The following is a 21,534-nucleotide window of genomic DNA, read 5'->3' as shown; positions in this document are numbered from 1 at the left end:
CCTAGGGCTAGGGTCAGGAGGAAGTGAAGGTTATGGAGAGTGACTTTTGGGTTTAAGGTGATGAAAAGATTCTAAAATTAAATTGTGTTTATGGATGCACAACTGTAAATATATCAAAAACAACAAATTATACACTTTAACTAAGTGAATTGTATGGTATAGGAATTAAGTCTCACTAAAGTTGTTAAAATTATATTGGTGTTCAAAATTTTATTTGGGAATCCTGAAACTGGGGGTAGAGAGGAGGAAAGTAGGCTGTGAAGTCTGCAACTGAGGGAAAATTCATCCCATCTGAATGGTTTTATTACTATGTTGAGTTTGACAATTAACTGATGTGTGGCTCCTCTTCAAGGCTTCCATAATATTCATTTACGCCTAGTTACTGTTATAACCTAAGCTCTGGAGATACAAACATGAAAAAGAAAACCCAGACTACCTGCGGTAAGTATGACAGAAATAGGGAATCAGTGCATTGGGAGCACAGTGTAGAGGACCTGACTTGGTCCACGTGTGTATACTTGGGAGCTGGGCATAAAGATGAATGCAATCATAGGAACTTCCTGGATGCGCGGATGGAGTTTATGAAGTGGTCAGCAGAGGATGCATACCACAGAATGCAGAGGATGCAGGAGACGGAAGAGTCAAGGATGAAATTTCTTCCTTTAATTCTTACGGGCTTCATGGACTGCTGCTGTTAGATTGATCATTTGTAAGGAAAACAGTATCGTTAACGATGAAGAGTGATTTTTCCTAACCATGTTCACAAAGCCCATGTTTGGCCAGAAAACTGGAGGTTTTTACCTTCTTTACCTACACAGGAAAACTTTGTCCCCCATTGAAATATCACAATATATAGTTCTTTTCTCAATCCGTAAGTTGTATGAAAAGAAATCTGAGCTGGATTTCTTCCTTCTTACTTACTAACTACATGTTTTGTGTGATCCTTGGCTTCCTATAAATTGCATGAAAATGACAACAGTTACTCAATGTGGTTCTGTGAAGATGAAAGGAGAAAACAGCAGAAAAAGTGCTTTGAGCCTAGGAGAACTTCCATACGTCGTAGCCAGTATGGCTTTAGTATCCAGAACAAGTAAAATACTAGTTCTAGTTAGTATTTTATAATTACATTTTCTTATATTGAACAGATGAAAATAAGTTTTAATTTTCCCAAGAGTATTTTAATCTTTTTTTAACATTTTTTATTGAGTTATAGTCAGTTTACAATGTTGTGTCAAGTTCCAGTGTAGAGCACAGTTTTTCAGTTATACATGAACATGCATATATTCATTGTCACATTTTTTTCGCTGTGAGCTACCACAAGATCTTGTATATTATTTCCCTGTGCTATACAGTATAATCTTGTTTACCTATTCTGCATATGCCTGTCAGTATCTACAAATTTTGAAATCCCAGTCTGTTCCTTTCCACCCCAAGAGTATTTTAATCTTAAAGCTTTTCCAGCTTAGTGAATGGTACCTAGGTCATTCAATATATCTACTGCTCGCTGACAGATGTAATCAAGGTGAAGAGACAGAAAATAGGTTCTTTGTTACAATAAAAATGCCAGAGCCCAGAGCACAGGGACAAAGGCTAAGGAAATGGAAGCCAAACTGGCAAGGGAATCAGGCCATGTATGAATAAGAGAAGACAAGGCAAAAGCTGCTGATATAATAGGCAGCCAATGTAGTAAAGGTAGAGGGCAGGCTGGACTCTGAGGTCAAGCTCAGCGGCACACGGTCGTCAGGCACCAGTTAGAAGCCAGGAAATTAGCAGGGACTGAAACAAATTGGCTAGTACTTGCTTCCTAAGATGGAACGAGTACATCTCTTTTAGGTCTGGTTTCCAGCGCAAAAGGTGGAATACTCTCACTGCGCTTCCACACTGCTTAGACTGACTGATTTGTATAGCCAGGACTGACATTGTTCAAATGAGATTAAACATATCTGTGTATCTACATACACACATTCATATGTACATACACACATATACACGTGACATTTTTGCCACATGCACTGTAAATTTCTTCCATAGTTCAATAGCCTAAGTGCTCTTTCCTTCTATGTGTGGCTGCTTTTACTGAGACCACGCCTACGTGTTCCTCTCTGTACCATCAGTGGATAAAAGTTGCCAGATTCTTTTCATAGTTCTTGAATGTTGAGCTTTGATGGTTTCTGAAATATCTCCACTAAAAAGTAGAGAACAGCAAAGTGTCAGTTCCCACACTTGACTTTCATTAAGCTTTCAATGGCTTTTCAAAAAGCTACTCCATGCAGGCAGGTAAAATGCTGTAAAAGAAAATCTAGATATGATGGTTACCAAATGGGAAAGCGTGGGGGAGGGATCAATTGGAAGTCTGGGATTAACAGATACACATTACTATATACAAAATTGATAAACAACAGAGACATACTGTATAGCACAGGGAGCTATATTCAATTTCTTGTGATAACATAACGGAAAAGAATATGAAAAGAAATTATATGCATGTATATGAATGACTGAATTCCTTTGCTGTACACCTGAAACATAGTAAATCAACTACACTTCAATTTTTTAAAAACTCTAGAAATGCAGACAGAAGGCACCATTATTACTACTAGTACACGTTCCTGCCTGTCCAAAGCATGGTCTTCCCACACAGATCCTCCTCTGTCCAGCAGCTTTCTTTCCAAAATAAACAGAATGGCCATTCAGCATGCCTCTACTGAATAGAATTATGTCCTCACAGTGTGATTTTTCCAGACCTACTTTTAAATTTGCTTCTGAAAAGAAAATCCATCAATTAAATTATTATTATTGTCATTAATAAGCATTTAGTATATCATTTTCAAAAAGAACAGACCATAGATAGGTCCTCTGGGTAAAGATTTCACTGAACTTAATGCCAAGGATTGTAACTCACTCACTGTTGCTGACTGGTGAATTCAGAGTAAGAATTTTAAGACTGGTTATGAGACATCAGGGAGAAATATTATGTGAAAAGAAACAGACGTTTTGGGTGCACTCATTTAAAGTCTACTTTTCTTCTCTGCACAGAGTAATCTTTTACTATGATTCTAACTTTTCTGGAACATGTTTATTAATGGTTATTTTTTGGAAAAAAAGTAGTTTATATCAGTCTGTTTATGATCATATGCAGAACAGTCTTACATATCTCTGACTCTTACCACATTAATGAATTGTTTTAGTCTCATTGCCAAAACAAGTCAGAGCCATGGTAATTTTTTAAAATGGAACTAAAGCTTGTATTTTCCCAGTGAGACTTGCTATGCAAACTTCCAGGATTATGGGTCTTGCTTTGCTATTCCTCAGGTGTACTCTACTTGTAATGATCATTTTTCAAAACATGTAACAGGATTACATTTCAACAAATATCATCTGAGTGCTTGCTGAATTTCCAAGTACTTTCACAGTTTATCTAATTGATCAAGAACTACTCTGTGAGGTACAATTCTCCCCACTTAACAGATGAGGAAACTGAGCCAGAGCTACACAGTGACTTGCCCAAGACCTCACAGCCAATCTGTAATGGACACAAGATCACAGGGCACAGCAATGTCTCCCTCTGCCCCTGACCAACTGCACACTCTGTGGTCTTAACTGCCTCATTTCACTTCTTGAAAACTCCGCATTTAATATAAGCTGCTAAAATTTAAAATAATCAAGTGTCTCACATATTCTGTTTGTCATTTGCATTTTTGGCAGTTTGGATAGGAAAAATACCTCTTTTCACTAAAGTGAATGGGATTGGCTACATAAAGAAGATTCCATACAGCTGGAAGGGAGGGTCTGAGACGGAAAGAGAAAGGATTGCTAACAATTTCCTACTCATTTTTATGCCAAAGTTCTTCTGTTGATCTTCATTAATCATCAAATTTGAATTCCTATGTGAAAGTCTGAGCAAAAATTCCTCCACAATGAAAAAACCGTGCAAGCAACTGTAGAGTAAGAAAAGATAATTTTTTCTCTTCAAATAAAAATAGCTAATATAATGTTTATAATTTTTGAACCCCAATATACTGATTTTCCCCCACAGGAATATTTGTATATTTCAATTTGTGTGTGCGTGTGTGTGTGTGTGTGTGTGCGTGTGCGTTTAAGTATACCTTTACATAATTTGAGCTAACACTATGAAGGGTAAGCCACTTAAAATTCTTTAATATAATATAATATAAGTGCTTTGGTAAAATTTTTAAAATATCACATTCCTGTTATCGATGCAACTTCCCAGCACTTTCACAAACTATGACAGAGTTACTAACAGATACTATATGTAAGATACTGAAAAGTGCCACCAGACTGTATGAAATGTATACTTTTATTTAAAAGGATGTTATAAGCTGCATTTGTTGATTCTTCCCCATGTGTCAAGAAACAGGTCTTTTATTTAAGCCCCTCGTCAAAGAAGGAGCCACAAAGTTCTTTAATCCTTAATGTTGAAAAGAACCAACAGGTAAAACTTCCAGAATGATGAAATGAGTACTTGAGTGACTCCATGCTTCTGATAAAAGCAAAATCACAGCAAAGGTATCAATACCAGTCACTGCAGAAGGCTAAGAACAGTCACAGGCACAGAGCAAACTGCAAGATGCTTATTCACAAAAAATGACTAAACCCAGTAGGAACAGTTGGGTCCACGGCAGCTAATTTACAGCGGTGGCTGCTTCCATGTCCCCTCCCTAAGCTCATGGAGCAATAGCCATGGAAAGCTGGCAGCCTCACATCCAACAAAGGAGACTGATCTGTTTAGAATGCTGTTGAAAGTCGTATCTCCAGAGCACAGTCAGTATTTTAACCAGGCTTGTAGCTCCCTAGAAAAATCCCTGATCCCAGAGTACTGGTCACTATTTAATCTGACTCAGAGCTCAGCTCCACAGGGAAAACCTTGGCCCCAAGCCAATATCAGAACCAACAGCAACACAGTGGAATGTCAGTATCACAGCTGCCTGAGTCTACTTTCAGTTGGGGCAAACAAGAGACTGGCCCAAAATTTAAAAGGAAAATTTAGGAGCCAGTCGATCATACTGCACTTTAAAAATTTCTGCCATGTTCATGGATACCTAGAAGACTGTACATATGCACAAAGTTCCTGGTATACCCTGAAAGAGCTGGGAAGAGTGGGCCCCAGTTACTCACTTACGGCTGGTCCCGGCTTGCCCTCTGCAAGCAGGAAGTGGAAGACAAGGCTGATTTGTGAAATGCCTGAAATGTGAGGTATCCTTTCACACACAAATCTCCTTGGCACAACACTGGATCAAGATATTGAAGGAAATGTTCTAACAGATCATTGGTGGACCATGAAAAAAATGATGATCTAGGGAGGAACCCTAGGAATCCAGGCTTAAAAGTGAAAAAAAATAAAAAAAAAAGAAAAAGAAGCAAGCAAAGAAATCAGCAGCCGCACCCCAGAGGGAACACATCATTAAGAGCAACCAGAACAAATATGGGGGGCGGGCTCTGATTCCAAAGTTGCTTCAATATATTTTCCAATATTTTTTATTTTCAACAAGAAATTATAAGACCTGCAAAGATATAGGAAAGTATGGTCCATCCATGGCAGGGGAGTGGGTGGGATAAAAAGTCAATAAAAAAATGCCTCTGAGGCGGGTCCAGATGTTGGACTTGGTAGACTAAGTCTATTATTTGAATAATTGTGAGAATTTTCCAATTTTATGAAAACCATCATCTACACATTCAAGTGACTAAACAAATTCCAAGTAGGATAAACTCAGAAAGATCCACCTAGGTAACTCATAATCAAACTGCTAAACGTCAAAGGCAAAACGAAGCAGAGAAAAGCGACTCATCACATACCACAGGCACAGTATGTCAGACTGAAAAGAAAGGACCTACACGGTAACTTGTGCCACACAACGAAGGAAAACACTGGTAAAAGTGATTACATATGCAATATAATATAATATAATAGACAGCGTAACATTTTTAAATTCTTTTCTTTTTCCAACTGATTAAAGACACTTGCATAAAACTATAATTATAAAAATGAGTTGATGTCTTTTACATCATTTGCATGACAATAACAGCACAAAAGAGAGGGAGAACTGTTAGAGCAGAGCTTCTAGTTACTACAGAACTCCGTTAACAGTAACTTCAAGTAGATTTCCTTTAACTAAGATATACATTGTAATCTCCTGAGCAGCCACTAAGAAAATGACTCAAAGCATAGTAAAAAGAAGAGTTTAAAATTTTAAATGGTACACCAGAAAGTATGTATTTAAAACAAAAAATTAGTAATGGAGGAATAGAGGAACAAAAAAAGACACAGAACACAAAATTTCAGATGATGTAAATCTTACCATAGCAGTAACTGCATTAAATGTCAAAGGATTAAACACTCCAACTGTAAGGCAAAGGCTGTCTACTAAACAAAAAGAAAAAATCTAACTATTACTGTCTGCAAGAGACGTACTTTAGACTCTAAGACAAAAAAAAATTCAAGTAAAAGGCGTAACATAAAGAGAACTGGGATAGTGATACTAATATTAAGCAAAATAGGCTTTAAAATTAAAAAAAAAAGTTACTGTAAACAAAGAAGGATATTTCATAATGAAAGAAGAGTGAACTCATTCAGCTCTTCCGCATGAGAACAAAGCAAACATGACTACTCTTTCCATTCCTCTAATATTCTATAGGAGAATTTAGTCAATGTAATCAGGCAAGAAAGAGATATAGATTGGAAAGGAAAATGTAAAATTGTTGTGATTCTCAGACAATACAATTTTGTATACAGAAAATCATATAAAGAATCTACTCAAAACTAGTGGAACTAAAACTCAAGGTCAGTATGGCGGCAAGATACAAGACCAGCACACAGAAATCAAACTTATTTTTCGCATACTAGCAATGAAAATCTGAATATGAAATAAAGAAAAAGATTTCATTAACAATAGTATCAAGAAGAATAAAATACTTAGCAATGACTTTAACAAAAGACATCATATTTGGACATGGAAACTTTTGAAACATTGATGAAAGAAATTTTTAAAAATTCAACTAGAGACATTCCACGTTCATACTGTGAAGATGATCATACTGAAGATAAAAATTCCCCCAAATTTGTCTATAGACTCGATTCAATTCCTAAAAAAGTTTCAGTATTTTGCATTTTTTGCAAAATGATTCACAAATTGGTATGAAATTGCAAAAGATCAAGAATAACCAAAACTATTTTGGAAAAGAACAAAAGTTGGAGAAATTTCACCTCCCAAATCAAAATTTACTTCAAACTACTATTACTTGGACAGTTCTATTGCATACATACAAATGTGAATGTCAGCGGAACAAACCTAAAGGTCAACAAATAAATCCTTATATTTATAATTATTTGATTTTTCACAAAGGTGCTAATTCATTCAGTTTGTTGGGGACTGGACAGCCCTTTCAACAAATGATGGTTGGACAACTGAACATCCATGTGCAAGATGATGAATTTAGGCTATTATCACACACCAAACACAAAAATTAACTCAAAGTGGATTATGATTTAAACACAAGAACTAAAAATTAAGAATTTTAGAAAATAATATAGGATAAAAACGTGAGACCATGGGTTAGGCAAAATTTTTTATATGACACTTAAAGCATGGCCTATAAGACAAGAAACTGATAAACTGGACCTCAAAATAATAAAAACTTCCACCATTTAAAAGACACCATTAAGGAAATGAAAAGACAAATAAGAGACTCAGAAGAAATATCTGTAAAACACGTATCTTATACAGGACTGTGTCCAAAGTATACAAAGGTTTATGCCTTAATAAATAACAACTCAACTTAAAAAATAGGCAAAATATTTGAATCAACATTTCACCCAAGAATATACATGAATGGTTAATAAACTTTTGAAAAGATGCTCAACAGAAATAGTCATTAGGGAAATTCGAATTAAAACCACTAGAGTGACTATTCAAAAAAAAAAAAAAGACAATAATACAGGGTAATGAGGATGTGAAGAAATAGGAACCTTGATACAATAGTGGTGGGACTGTAAAATCATTCAGCCACTTTGGAAATTGTTTAGAAGTTTCCTTAAAAGTTAAATATAAATTCAGTCTAAGAACCATCAATTCCACACTTGGATATCTACCCAAGAGTAATGAAAACACACATCCATACAAAGATTTTTACACTTTCTTACTTTTACAATATTCTTAGCAGCATTATTCATAACAGCCCAAAAGTAGAAATAACCTAAATTTCCATCAACTACTGAATAGACAAAATATGGTATACCCATATAATGGAATATTATTCAACAATAAAAAGGAAAAGAAAACTACTGATACATGCTATGACATGAATGAACCTCAAAATATACACTGCTAAGTGAAAAAGTATTACCTCTGAAATGGGTAAACTATGTGATATATAAAATATACTCAATAAAAGTCTTTAAAAAGTGATTCAGCAGGAGACATGCTCTATCTTCCTTACTCCTATGAAGCTAACAGGAAGTCTGCCTTGGCCCTGAGCAGAGTAGCAGGGTGAATGCAACCTCAAGAACTGTAACCTTAAGAAGGTTCACAAATGGATATTAGCCAACTCTGTGCTTGTAATAAATAATTCTTAAGCGATAAATTAATTTCAAAATTGTTCCTAATACTTTCCCATATTTATCTGAAGAGATCAAAAGTGTGACAATATCCTGGATGATTACAACTCTGGACACAGCTTATTTTTCTCTATTGCTGAAAGCTTAAAAGTGAAGTGAACTTAAATTCAGTTCCAGTTTCCTAGAAGCTCACAAATTACAACAGGCAATGTTCACAAATAACATATGTATTTTTTAACTATTTCCCAAGCGAACTCTCGTAGTTTAAGTCACAGAGTTGTGATCCCCTTTCAACATGGTCTGCGGGAAAGAGCTCCCAACTGAGGCAAAACAATGTCCCTGTAAGACTCCTCCTTACTGGGTATTCTTTCATCTCTAAGAACTAACCTCATACAGGAGCAGCATTTTACTTACCCAACTGACAATTACATGTGATAAAATACGGAAAAGATCACCATCCCTAAGTTGCTGTGAAGGAATAAAATAGCAAAAATCCAGTAAACTCCTTTTTTGTGGTTTAGCCTAACAGGTAATGGCTTGGAATTTAGTAGGGGAGAAGAACAGTAGGAAGGGAGGGAGTTTAGGGGGAAACAGGGGGTGAAGGAAAAGCCAAGTTCACGGAGAGCATCTGAACATAACTTAAAAACCATGTTCTTCAAGGTTAATTGAAATACAAACAGAAAATATCTATTAGACTGAGACTGCTTGCAGTTAGTACCTGAATCTGATCCATCTTTTTATTTCCTGGACTGCCTAGTATAGTATTTCACATGCTGTAGTGCTCAGTCTTAAGTTTTCTAGAAAACAAAGCTCATGTTTTACTTGGGAAATACAAGCTTAAGGCTTGAGTTTTATCTTAAGTCTTTATTTCTAAAAATTTGAAGATGAATGGGTTTCCAACACATGCAACAGGGTCCCAGCTGCACTGCTCACCACCAGTGTTCTGATCTAACTTTCAATTCCACAACCCCGCAAAGCCCACAAACCTAATTTCTCCCACACAATTCCAATAATAATATTCCATTGTTTAAATTGTCCTTATATCTCCCAAGTTTCTGCACGGTTTTATGGTTTTTGCCTCTTCTCTTAACCCATTTACTTCCTACACAATTGGCCTCGGTGCCTCAGTTTCTGAACACTGCACCTGCTACCTCACTCAATTCACCCAACAAATTCATCAGAGTTTTTTTTTTTCCCAATAGTTAAAGCAAAAGAGGAGTTACGATCAGCACTGAGAGATTTAGTTTGTGTGCAAGAAAAAAAGATAATGTTTTTGCCAATACCGTTGCTATGCAACCACTGTAATATGACAACGAGCACTAAAATGAAACGTAAATGCAAGTGGAGGATGGTTTTAAAAGAATGTGGTTAAAGACTGGTAATCAAAGCCAGCACTGTTGGAACTTCCTAAAAAGAATGAGCTGGAGAGGAAGTCAAGGGCTTCATAAGAGTTTATAGAGTTTGTTTTTTTACAAAGGAAGCCCAAGTACAGACCCATGGGGTTGTTCCTTAAATTCTGTAATTATCTCAGGCCGTGCATCTAGAATGCACAACTAATTATGATTAAAGCACTAATGGGCCACCTACACCAGTTATGATGCAAAAGAGACACATCACCATTAAGACTGCTTCAACATTTAAACTGTAGCTGAAATAGAAGGTACATTTTTGTAATGGAGACAACATGATCACAAAGATGACTGGAAACATGAATGCTACAGTTCCTCTATGAAACAGCATAAAACCCAATCATTTGAATATTTGAGGAACATTTAAGAAAAATAATGTATTATTTTAATAAATGTTCCAAAATCTAATAATGGAATCAAGCATTACAGAAAATAAGGTATTTCTTGGGATATTTTCTGCATATGAGACAAAGCATTCTCTATGACTCTTGCAATTTTTTTCCCCTTTTTTGTAGGGTGCCAAAATGTAGCCATAAAATTCACATCTAAATGAAGACCTTCTGCTTCTTTCTTTAGGAAGATGACAGTAATTACAGGGTCTGTATTAGTCAGGGTTTCCTAAAGAAACAGAACCAGTAGGATGTACATCTCTAGAGAGAAAACCCATTGTTACAAGGAATTGACTCATGACGTCATAGAGGCTGGCAAGTCCCGAGATCCCCAGGATGAGTCAGCAAGCTAACTGGATGGTGAAGTTCCAGTCTGGAAGCTGGCAGCCTAAACGCTCAAAAAGGGCCGATGTTTCAGTCCAATTCCAAAGGCTGAAAAGGACCAAACCTCCACCCAAGCAGTCAGGCAGGGGATGGCCCCTCCTATTCAGACTTTCTGTTCTATACAGACCTTCAACTGATTGGCTGAGGCAATTCACATGAGGAAGAGTAATCTGCTTTACTCAGTCTACTGCTTCAAATATTAGTTTCATCCAAAGATACCCCCAGAAACATCCAGAATAGCATTTGGCCAAATATCTGGGCACCCTATGGCCCAGTCAATTTGACACATAAAATTAATCATCACAGGGGCCTTGTCTGAAATGTTCCCTCTGTATTTCAAGGGTCCCACAATCTGACCTCAGTTTAATTTACTTCCTGTTTCACATGAAATGTTGGTGCACATGAGGCTTCTTGTTTTTGGTTATCTGGTTCGGATCAACGCTCTCTATGAACATGCTCACACTACCATGCCTTTGATAAAAGTAGCCTCTGTGCTAAGAATGCCTTCCCTCTCTTTGTCTATCCACATCTCATTTAAGTTCAGCATCCTGGCTCCATTGTCATCTCCAGGAAGCTTTCTTGGACCCTTTTAGCTTGCACATGACTCTCCTCCCTCTGAACTCATATCCAGTAAAAACTGCAAAGGAGGGAGGGAGTCCCTAGCGTGATAGGCTGAACACAAGGAGAGAACATTTTCTGCCATCTCTGTGGAAAACAGGATGGTGCTCGATCCGTAAGATTTACCTATTACAAGCTTGCAGACTGACTGGCTGGCCTCTCCATTAATCTTTACCAAAGCTAACCTTGAACCCATTTTGGGAGTATCTCTTAAAAAAAAAAAACCACAGTATTTTCTATTTAAGCTCACCATCTTAATATACAGAGTTCTTCTGCCAGGGTTCAGTAGGTACTCTGTGAGAACTGTTCCACATGTAGATGTATTTTTTATGTATTTGTAGGCGAGAGTGAGCTCTGCGCCCTTCTGTTCTGCCATTTTGAAGCCTCTCTCAAATATACAAAGTTGAGTCATTTTGAAAACTTCCCTCACTTTCCCTTCACAAGCTGCAACCTGAACTATCAAGACAGTTATAATCCTTTATAAAACTCTTTACAGAAGTTCCAATGACACCTTTGGATGAAATTTTATTGATTACAACAGGTCAGAATGTACTTCAATTCACTAAAAAGTACAGTCACCGTGTTTATTGGTTCTTGGACAGAAACCTGGAGTGCCAGTGATACCAAAAGATATTATTAAGAAAAAAACCACAAAATTATCATTTTAAATAAACGAGCCAAACTAAATACAAATAGGATTTCAATTTTCCATGCAATATGGTCTGAAGATTTGATTGTAAGCTTTATAAGACTGAAAATTGGCCAAATATACCAGATTATGCAAAAGTGCTCACTAATTATATGGGGATAAATGATTTCTATTTGTTTAATATATGGTTATGTATTATTAAAATTAAAAAATTTCCTCACAGCACATAAAAAAATAAATTCAGAATGGACCAAAAACCTAAATGTAACACCTGAAACCATAAAACTCTTAGAAAAGAACAGAGAAACATTTTCTGACATAAATCGTACACATATTTTTCTTAGGTGTCTCCCAAGGCAATAGAAATAAAAGCAAAAATAAACAAATGGGACCTAAACAAACTTAGAAGCTTTTGCATAGCAAAAGAAATCATCAACAAAACAAAGAAACAACCTACTGAATGGGAGAAAATATTTGCAAATGATATGAGAGATAAGGGGTTAATAGCCAAAATACACAAACATCTCATACAACTCAATATCAAAAATACAAATGACCTGATTTAAAAATGGGCAGACCTGAAGAGACATTTTTCAAAAAAAAAGACATACAAACGGCTAACAGGCACATGAAAAGATGTTCAACATCGCTCATCATTAGAGAAATGCAAATCAAAACCACAATGAGGTATCACCTCACCCCTATCAGAATGGCCCTCATCAAAAAGTCTACAAACAACAAATGTTGGCAAAGATGTGGAGAGAAGGGAACCCTTGTAAGCCTCTGGCGGAAAATAAATTGGTGCAGCCACCATGGAAAAAGAGTATGGAGATTCTTCAAAAAAGCTAAAAACAGAACTACAATCATACCCAGCAATTCCACTCCTGGGTATGTATTGGAAAAAAACAAAAACTAATTCAAAAAGATAAACCCACTTCAATGTTCAATGCAGCATTATTTACAACTTAAAAACTTCTAAAACTAGTAAGTTGTCATATATAATGCAGCTATCACTAGATTTCTCCCGTATCAACAACTAAAAATCAGATAAAACAAAAGAAACATTTTTTTCAGTCATAGAAAGAAACATAAAACTACATTAACGATCTAGAATTAGCAAAAATAAAATGCAATTCACATGAAAAAAGCTGCAGAACTTAATTGGAAGACGCAAAAGGAGATAGAATATATCCAGATACACATGGGGGCTTTTTTAGCCCAAAGCATTAAACAGCATTGAAAAGTCAATATTCCCCAAATTAATATAATGCTTTAATTCAATCAGCATAGTAATTTTGTCGACTTGACAAAATTTTAATATTTCTTTGGAAGAATATGTATAACAATGGTTTTTAAACTATCAAACAGAAATGTTACGATAGTAAGTTACCCACAGAACATAAATAAAGGATATAAAACTACCAAAAATAAAATAGTGCGGAACTGGTGCAAAATATGGCATCACTGTGAAATAGGATAAATTATCTGAAACAAAGCCTAACTCAGTAATAGAATGTACAGTAAAAACGGTCATTGCAAACAATGGGGCTAGAGTATTCAAAAAGAGTTGGGGGGGAATGGCTCTTGGAGAGAATTGTCAAATCCAAGCCTCCTCTTATACTGTAACCCAAAGAGTTAAGTGTAAAAAAGAAAACGTGGAAAAATATATGTATTTAACTGATCTTTGGATGGGCAGCGTTTCTAAGTACACCAGAAATAAAAGAATACACAAAGAAGGTAATAACATTTGTCTAGGTAAAAGTTTTAGTTATGCTTGTCAGTTAAAGGCTGTCTTCACCCAGCTCTCACTGACATGCAGGCTGACCTCCATCTTGCCACTCACCTCACGTCCAGCTCTGTCCAGCCCTTCACGTTCTGTCCGACATTCTGACTCTGCATCTTCCTCCCGGAGCTCCAGGACGCCCAGAGGTCACGTCTCTCTCCTCCGCCTGCTTCCGTACTGATCCTCACCAAAGCAGGAACCTAGATGGGCGCACCAGTTCATGGGTGAGTCAAGGTGTGCTCAGTCCTGCTTGACTAGCAATTGCTCTGACACTAAGTTGATTCAGGTGTTACTGATTTGAACCCGACCCCCCAAGTGCACTGCGTCTTGTTGGACGATGCACTAGTCCCAAGGGGATGTAAGCAGCCCATTCCCCTTTTTCTCTTGACATTTGGTTTTGAAGTAGAAATATCAATCTCACAATTCTACCGTTGCTTTCTATTCCTTCCAGAGACTTCCGGCTACAGCTCCTTTGGGGGAGGGGAAGTAATTAGGTTTGTTTCCTTATTTAATGGAGGTACTGAGGACTGAACCCAGGACCTCGTGCTAAGCATGCGCTACCACTGAGCTGTGCACTCCCCGCAGACCCACATCCTTTAATTCTCAATCACCAACAGCTCTTCCCCTAAGTTGGTCATTCCCGCAACAATTCAGTGGCCCCTTCTAAGTACTTTACATCCTTACCTCTCACCTCTGAGACAGTACCATCCATCCTACCTCCTGCACCTAAAGTCTGAAAGGCTTCTGAATCACATTACCCCCACTGGCGGCCAAAGCTCCAGGAAGCTTAGTTACAGCTGGGGGACTAGTGGAACGACTCTGAAGTTGATGCAGGTTTGCCACTTACTTGATAACCATTTAAACTTAGGTGCAAGTAAATACTGCCTCCAGGGTCTAAACACACAAATGGCAGTTCTACAAATATAGACCAGGAGATTAACGTGTGATCTTTTACCCATAACATAAATCTAGGGCTCCTTTTTCGTGCAGGGGCAAGAGTGTCCATCTCTCTATTTCTCTCTCTATTTGAACATCCTGAATCCATCCCTTCCTGCCTTTGCCATGTGCCATGTTGTTACTCTGCTACCTACTTGGGGCAGGGGGCCCTGTGTCTTTTCTTACACCAATGGTAAGAAACACAGCCCAGCCCAGAGAAACTTCAAATAGCTCTCAACTCAAAAATTTCCCCCCAAGACTGCAGAGAATCACATGCCATGGTCTTAGCCCCTCAGAACATCTTCATGTGGGCATTTCTAGGTCAGTGGCGTGTGCTAGGGGTGAGCCCCTCGCTTCTTCCTCCTGAATGTTTCTATGTCTGTTTATACTGAAATGCATACACAAAAGCAGAACTGTCATGTTCACCTGTGTACTGCTGAGTCGTCCCTGACACACAGTAGACGTGCAGGAAATATTAATTGAGGGAATGAATGACAGAGACTCCATCTGCAAACAGCTTCTCTCTCTTCAATTGCAAACCTCTGAACTGGAGATTCTCTAGTAAGCAAGTCTAACAGGGGAAGAGTTAGCATTGGTCGTGAAAGAAACAGCATGGAAAGGATAGAGAGATGACTATAGAGAGAAACTATTCTGAGATCCAATTAGAATGTCTCTTAGAGGAGAAAAGTTGAAAGAAGGAATGTCTTGGTTTGATTCAATTAATTCTCAGGATGGTGAGGTCATCTATTTTTAACCTCCACTGTCCTAAGAATAAAATTTCTTCTCCTGCTCAGAAGATAGTCTTTTGGCCTCCATCAGCCTTTGCCCTGATTTGCTTTATTAATGTCTTCACATAACTTTCTTTGATTCTGTATGAATGGGGATATAGTCTAATGCACAGAGCCTTTTAGAAAAGCTTTCTTCCCAGGGTTACAGTAATTTTAGAATGTGTTTTTCTTTTGTTTGAAAGCATAAATAGCATACTGAACTTTGTTTTGTTTGAGGTCATAGGTGTTGTATTTTCATTATGTACTTATACTTTTCATTACATATTTTCCTATCCTTTGGCTTTTTTTCTGTGGTTGTGCCTGTAGAATTAGACCAAAGTACTTTAAAGTAAACACTTAAATTTATTAAATTGTTCCCCCTTTAATTTATTAAGCTAAAATTTGACTAGCTCTTGGGTAATTTATCTTCTTTTAAATAGAAACTGAAATTTAAATTTTAAATTTTAAAATCAGTCATAATGTAAAACAACCATGGTTCCTTGATAAACAGACCCTCCAAGAAATTCCTTAAGCAATGAAAAAATTATTAACCAAAAATTTACAGAATGACTTTCATGAAAATTCATGTTGCAATCACCGTAATATTTTGGTCATATCTACTACAATATAATTTAATTATCTGATTTTATAAATTGATTTTGCCTCATGTTCAGTCCTGTGATATATTCACTTCTGATCTGTGAGCGCCCACCTGCATTTATGGCAAAAACCTCAAGAGTGAAGATAATGTAGGTCCTGTTCTCAAATAACTTCTCTATTTCTTCTCAAACTCCTAAAAAAAACTTCAAAATAAAAACAAAAATTCTTAGAGTAACTGAGGTAGATTTTCATTTTGTTTCAGGTAATATTATAACGTCAGCACAAAACTATCAGAAGTTGATAATGACTTGGGAGTGTGGAAAGGTAAAATACATAAATATTCACAAGTCCTTTTCAATGAAATCTGATAACTTTTAATATTTTCTTTTTTTAAATACTTTATTCTTTATTATTTTATTTTCTTAGGCAGGTGGGGGGAGCAATTGGGTTTATTTATTTATTTTAATGGAGTTACTGGGGATTGAACCCAGGACTTCGTGCATGCTAAGCACACTCTATCACTCAGCTATACCCTGACCCCAACCTTTAGTATTTTCTAATAAGGCTGTCTGTGTTATTTTTGAACATGAGTAGTTTTTCTCTAGTCATTTTTCTTTCTAGAGGAAGGCGAATATCTGAAAAGAAGCTTTTACAAATATATTAGCTGAAAAAAAATGAAAAAGAATATAAAAACAAATGTATGTCTGTATATGCATGGTTGGGACATTGTGCTGTACATCAGAAACTGACAGATTGTAACTGACTATACATCAATAAAAAAAATACATTGGTTGGTTGTACTGTATACAGTGGTTCCTTGTGGCAGTATCCTGATGAACTTGTCAACTAAAAAAACATGTGTTTTGAAAACCAGAAAAAAACTTGCAAAAACAAGAGTAGAATCTTCAAAACAGATGTCTAGGGGTGTCAAAGGTTCATTAGATACAGATGGCAGTTTGGAGACTGACTATCTTAACACAAAGCTTCAAATAACAGAAAAAAAAAAAATGGTACCTCATTGCTGTTGACTTGAATCTAGAGCTGAACTATAACTGACCATTTGAAAGTTCCATTCAGGTCTGAGAAGAGTTATTAAACTTGCTGTCCTTATCGATATGTTGCATTCAAGGTCTGCAGTCCATTTCAGGGGATAGTTGTATGATGTTTTAGAAAACTGAACTGTTTCATATTCCTCATGTAAGTAGCTTGAAAATAAGTTGAAGGGAAGGAGATGATATATTTGAATATTCTTACCCCTGTCATGCTTTGAGAAGCCTCCAGTATATTTCCTTTGTGAATTCTGTAATTTGTGGAAGCTACCTTTTAGAACACATTCCTAACTAAATAATTTCAATACTACAAAATTTGAATTGAGATAGTAAAAACAAAGGGGGCACGTTTGCCAAAATACTACTAACTGTTGATTTTGTAGGTGGAAAATAATGTATAAAGCATCTATCTTCTAGTCTATTATCTTACCTATATTATTCTATAAGCCACGATATTATGCCTTTTAAACATAGGAAAACTAATTTAAGAAGGCTGGTCTTGAAATGTCTGTAAGTGACTCCAGGAACGTGTTAATCTCTCTGAACCTCAGTTGCCCCATCAATAAATGGGAGCGTACACTATCCCTACCTAATTTCTCAGGGTCACTAAAAAACTTAAATGAGTTCCACTGTATGTGATGTACACTGGGAGGATGTCAGCATCTCTGGAAGTGAGAAAGACGGGGCAGCAAACCCAGAATATAACAGCAGGGAGTTCAAGCTGAAGATCAGGAGGAAGTCAAATCCATAGACTTTTAGTGCTGATCTCAGCCTGCTGGAGAGAACAGGTAGAGGACATAAGGAGACCAAGGGCGGAGATTCAGTTGTACCATGGAGGTAAATATGGACCACGCACAAATTAAACTCTTGAGCTTTCATCTCTTCACATGAAAATGTGGATAATTTCTATGGTATATGGGGTTTTTTGTTTGTTTGATTTTCCTAAATATTTTGCAACGGACATGATTTCATTTTATACTGAGAAAAAAAATCTTATTTTATGTAAAAAATATTAAGGAAGAGGCAATTCTTACATGATTGTTACAAGAATTAAATAAGATGCTATCATAAAGCACCACAGCTATGTGATTTTTATCAGAATGGTAAAGAACCCTAGCAATAATCTTAGCCAAATGTCCTCATTTAAGAGATCAGTAACTTGAGGTCTAAAAGATGAAGTGATTTAGTCCAGTGCTTGTAATGGTACAACCTCCTGATTCTCTTCCTCATATTGCTTTCACCATACATACTCTTGGGAGCACTACAGACAGAGAACTTGGAGAATGAGATTTAGAAAAGGAAGTCTGTGAGCAACAAGGAAGGGAGAGAGTGGGTGGGCTTCAAAGGGCAGAGCCCTGCAATTCACTCCTCTTGAATCAACCAGGTAATGTGCACCTACTAGCCAACAGAATAGGGAGTCTGGAGGAGGGAAAAAAAAAACCCAACAGCAACCAAAACTAATGATTCGGGGAGGAAGAAAGGTTGGAAATTAAATAAGAAAAAAAAAAGGGGGTGGGGAGTAGAAAGAAAGGAGAAGGAAGTGAGAAAAGATAAACATTAGATGCCAGTTTTTGGTCTATTTTGTTATCTAACAGACATTTGTACAGTAGAGTAGGAAGAACAGAGACTTGGACATGGGAGCTGAATTTGAATCCTGACTCCACCCAAGATGAGATATCACTTGAGAAACAAAGTCACTGTAAACCAGTGTCATTTTCTGTATTAATAAATTATTGGAGGAGGGTATAGCTCAAGTGGTAGAGCGCATGTTTAGCATACAGGAGGTTCTGGGTTCAATCCTAGTACCTCCAGTAAAAATAAATAATTAAATCTAATTACCTCCCCCAAAACTAAAAACAAAAATTATTTTTACTTCTATCAGATATATCCTGGACACCTATTACGTACCAGGCATTCTAGTCATTATTTGATTATTCTTATGCACCCCACCCCCCAAATTCTCCAAAGCTACTCTACACATCACTAATTTACAGAAGAGGACCCTCAGAGTTGGGGTAGTGGCTGTCAGCAACACTGTGCCCTCACATAACCTTCATGATGACAAATGATCAGTTCCAGTAAATTTAGCACATAGGTTTGATGTGTGGACAGATAACTAGAAGTTTAAAACAAAACTAGAGCACTGGGAGTATTAACTTTGCCACATGGTAACCACCTTCAACTAGATATGACAGAAAAACTGAAATTCACCAGTGAAAAACCTACTACAGACAGCTTGGGAAATCACTTCCAGCTAAGATGTAGACTTGAAAGGCATTCTAGCGTGGAGAAAATGGACATTATATTGTATTTTAAAAAAGGAAATCGGCATGTTTTAAATCACAAATGTATGACAATGCAAATCCCAGTGTCACTGGGTACAGCAGAGACATCTTGACAGTTCAGAATAAAATGGACAATAATGCATCTGAAATTAAAATATAATTAATATGTATTTAATGCTTACTATCTTTAAAGAATTATGCTAAGTATTCTACCACCTATCATTTAAAAAATTCTTGAAAGGATTGATGCTACCATATATACTTATTATCCAGACAAGGAAACTGAGGCTTAAAGACGTTACGCAACTTTCCTAAGATTATGCAGCTACTCAGTGTAGCTGTGGATCTGGGTCTCAAGCTTAGTTCTGCCTCTTGCCAAATTCTAGGTTTTGATTTCTACAATATACTGTATCTGATTAAACAGATAAAGGTAAGTCTACCGGTGCTCTATGAGAAAATGATAGCAGGCAAAGCCTTCAAGAAAGAGAAATCAGATGTTTCTTCCTCTACAGCTGAAGCGATGGGGGAAAGGAAGGAAAGGGGAAAGTGACGCCCTTAAAGCTCAACCCAGCCAGGCAGGGTTCATGGGAGACTGCTGTTCTTACACGAGCAAAGCATGTGGGAAACAGTAACTTCAGAAGACTCGGTTTTGCTGGAAGTTCAGAGAGAAAAAGAAAGCAAATAGCATGGGAAAGGAGTTCAGTGAATTTATAAGAGAACAGAATCTCTATTCGCAGAAGGAATGACACTCTATAATCACAGGGACCAAAGGGAATAGGAACAAGAAAAAGCCACTGGAGGAAGGAGGAAAGGAAGCCAGATCGTGCCATGAAAGAGAGGTACTGTGAGAGATACAGCATAAAACAGGAATCTTAACAGTGTAAATATGCAAGCATATCTCTGAGCGAAGACGAGCCGACTAAACTTATTTTTAAATAATATAAAAAACAATGTTGATAAAAGCACTGATTTGAACCTCCACACCAGTCAATGGGGGAAAATTTCCCCACAGAAGGATGTATTTTTATGTTTACCACTCCAAAATTTGGACATTTGAAAGAAAAAAATTCTCAGAATCTGGCAGGGCATTGTAAATTGGAGAAAATAAATGTTAGTGATCTTGATTTGAAGAAATTAAACACTTAAGTAGCGGCTCCAAAGTATTCTTATTTAAACTACAGCCTAATAATTCTTCAAAAAAAAAAAAGGGAAAAAAAAGAAAGAAAATGAGCCAAAATAAAATTTATTTATAAGAATTAATAAAAGTGTGAAATAAAATGTAATGAAACTGTTCAAAAGTGGAATTATTGTCTCAGAAGAAAGAAAATTTGGCAACAACAGAGTAAAGGTGAAGAAATTCTTGAAAAATTAAAAACTAAATGGGAAACGACGAAAGCTCTACTTGCTTTAAAGATGTCAGAAAATGTGAAGAAAATTACATAAAGGAGTAATGCCAATGACAATGAAAAATAAAATTAATGTTTCTATATCGTGTTTTTCAATGTAGAGAGTTTATGGAAAGAAAAAAAAAGATGTTCAGCTGAAGTTAGCTGAAAATCAATGAGCAAGGGTGTTAGTTCTGAGTAGACATAGTACAGATAATGAGAGAAAAGACAACAAGAATTAGAGAACTGTGGGTGGTGGTGGTTTTAATAAATTAAAAAAGAAATATGGTTCAGCAAAAAAAAAAAAAGAACAAAATAAGGTCATTTGCAGCAACATGGATGGACCTGGAGATCGTCATTCTAAGTGAACTAAGCGAGAAAGAGAAAAAAAGGAAAATACTATATGGTATCACTCATAGGTGGAATCTTAAAAAAAGGGGAAAAAAGGACACTATGAACTCATCTATAAAACAGAAACAACTCGCAGACATAGTAAACAATCTTATGGTTACCAGGGAAAGGGGGTGGGAAGGGATAAATTTGGGAGTTTGAGATTTGCAAATGTTAGCCACTATATATAAAAATAGATTAAAAAAAAAAAAAACAAGATTTTTTTCTGTATAGCACAGGGAACTATATTCAATATTTTATAATAATCTTTAATGAAAAAGAATATGAAAATGAATATAGTATGTATATGCATGACTG

The 21,534-nt window shown here is 36.5% G+C and overlaps 1 long non-coding RNA gene across 1 annotated transcript in view; it reads right to left on the bottom strand.

Moving 5' to 3' along the window:
* LOC141574946 (uncharacterized) overlaps positions 1-21,534 on the bottom strand; it is a 451,486-nt gene that overhangs the window by 171,878 nt on the left and 258,074 nt on the right. The window contains exon 4 of the long non-coding RNA XR_012502096.1: positions 13,865-14,004. This is a non-coding gene — a long non-coding RNA (uncharacterized LOC141574946). The remainder of the gene's footprint in view (positions 1-13,864; positions 14,005-21,534) is intronic.

This window comes from Camelus bactrianus, chromosome 24 (assembly GCF_048773025.1).
Source record: "Camelus bactrianus isolate YW-2024 breed Bactrian camel chromosome 24, ASM4877302v1, whole genome shotgun sequence".
NCBI classification, from domain to species: Eukaryota; Metazoa; Chordata; class Mammalia; order Artiodactyla; family Camelidae; genus Camelus; species Camelus bactrianus.
The sequence above is the reverse complement of the archived record's forward strand: the minus strand, read 5'-3'. Positions and strand labels throughout refer to the sequence as shown.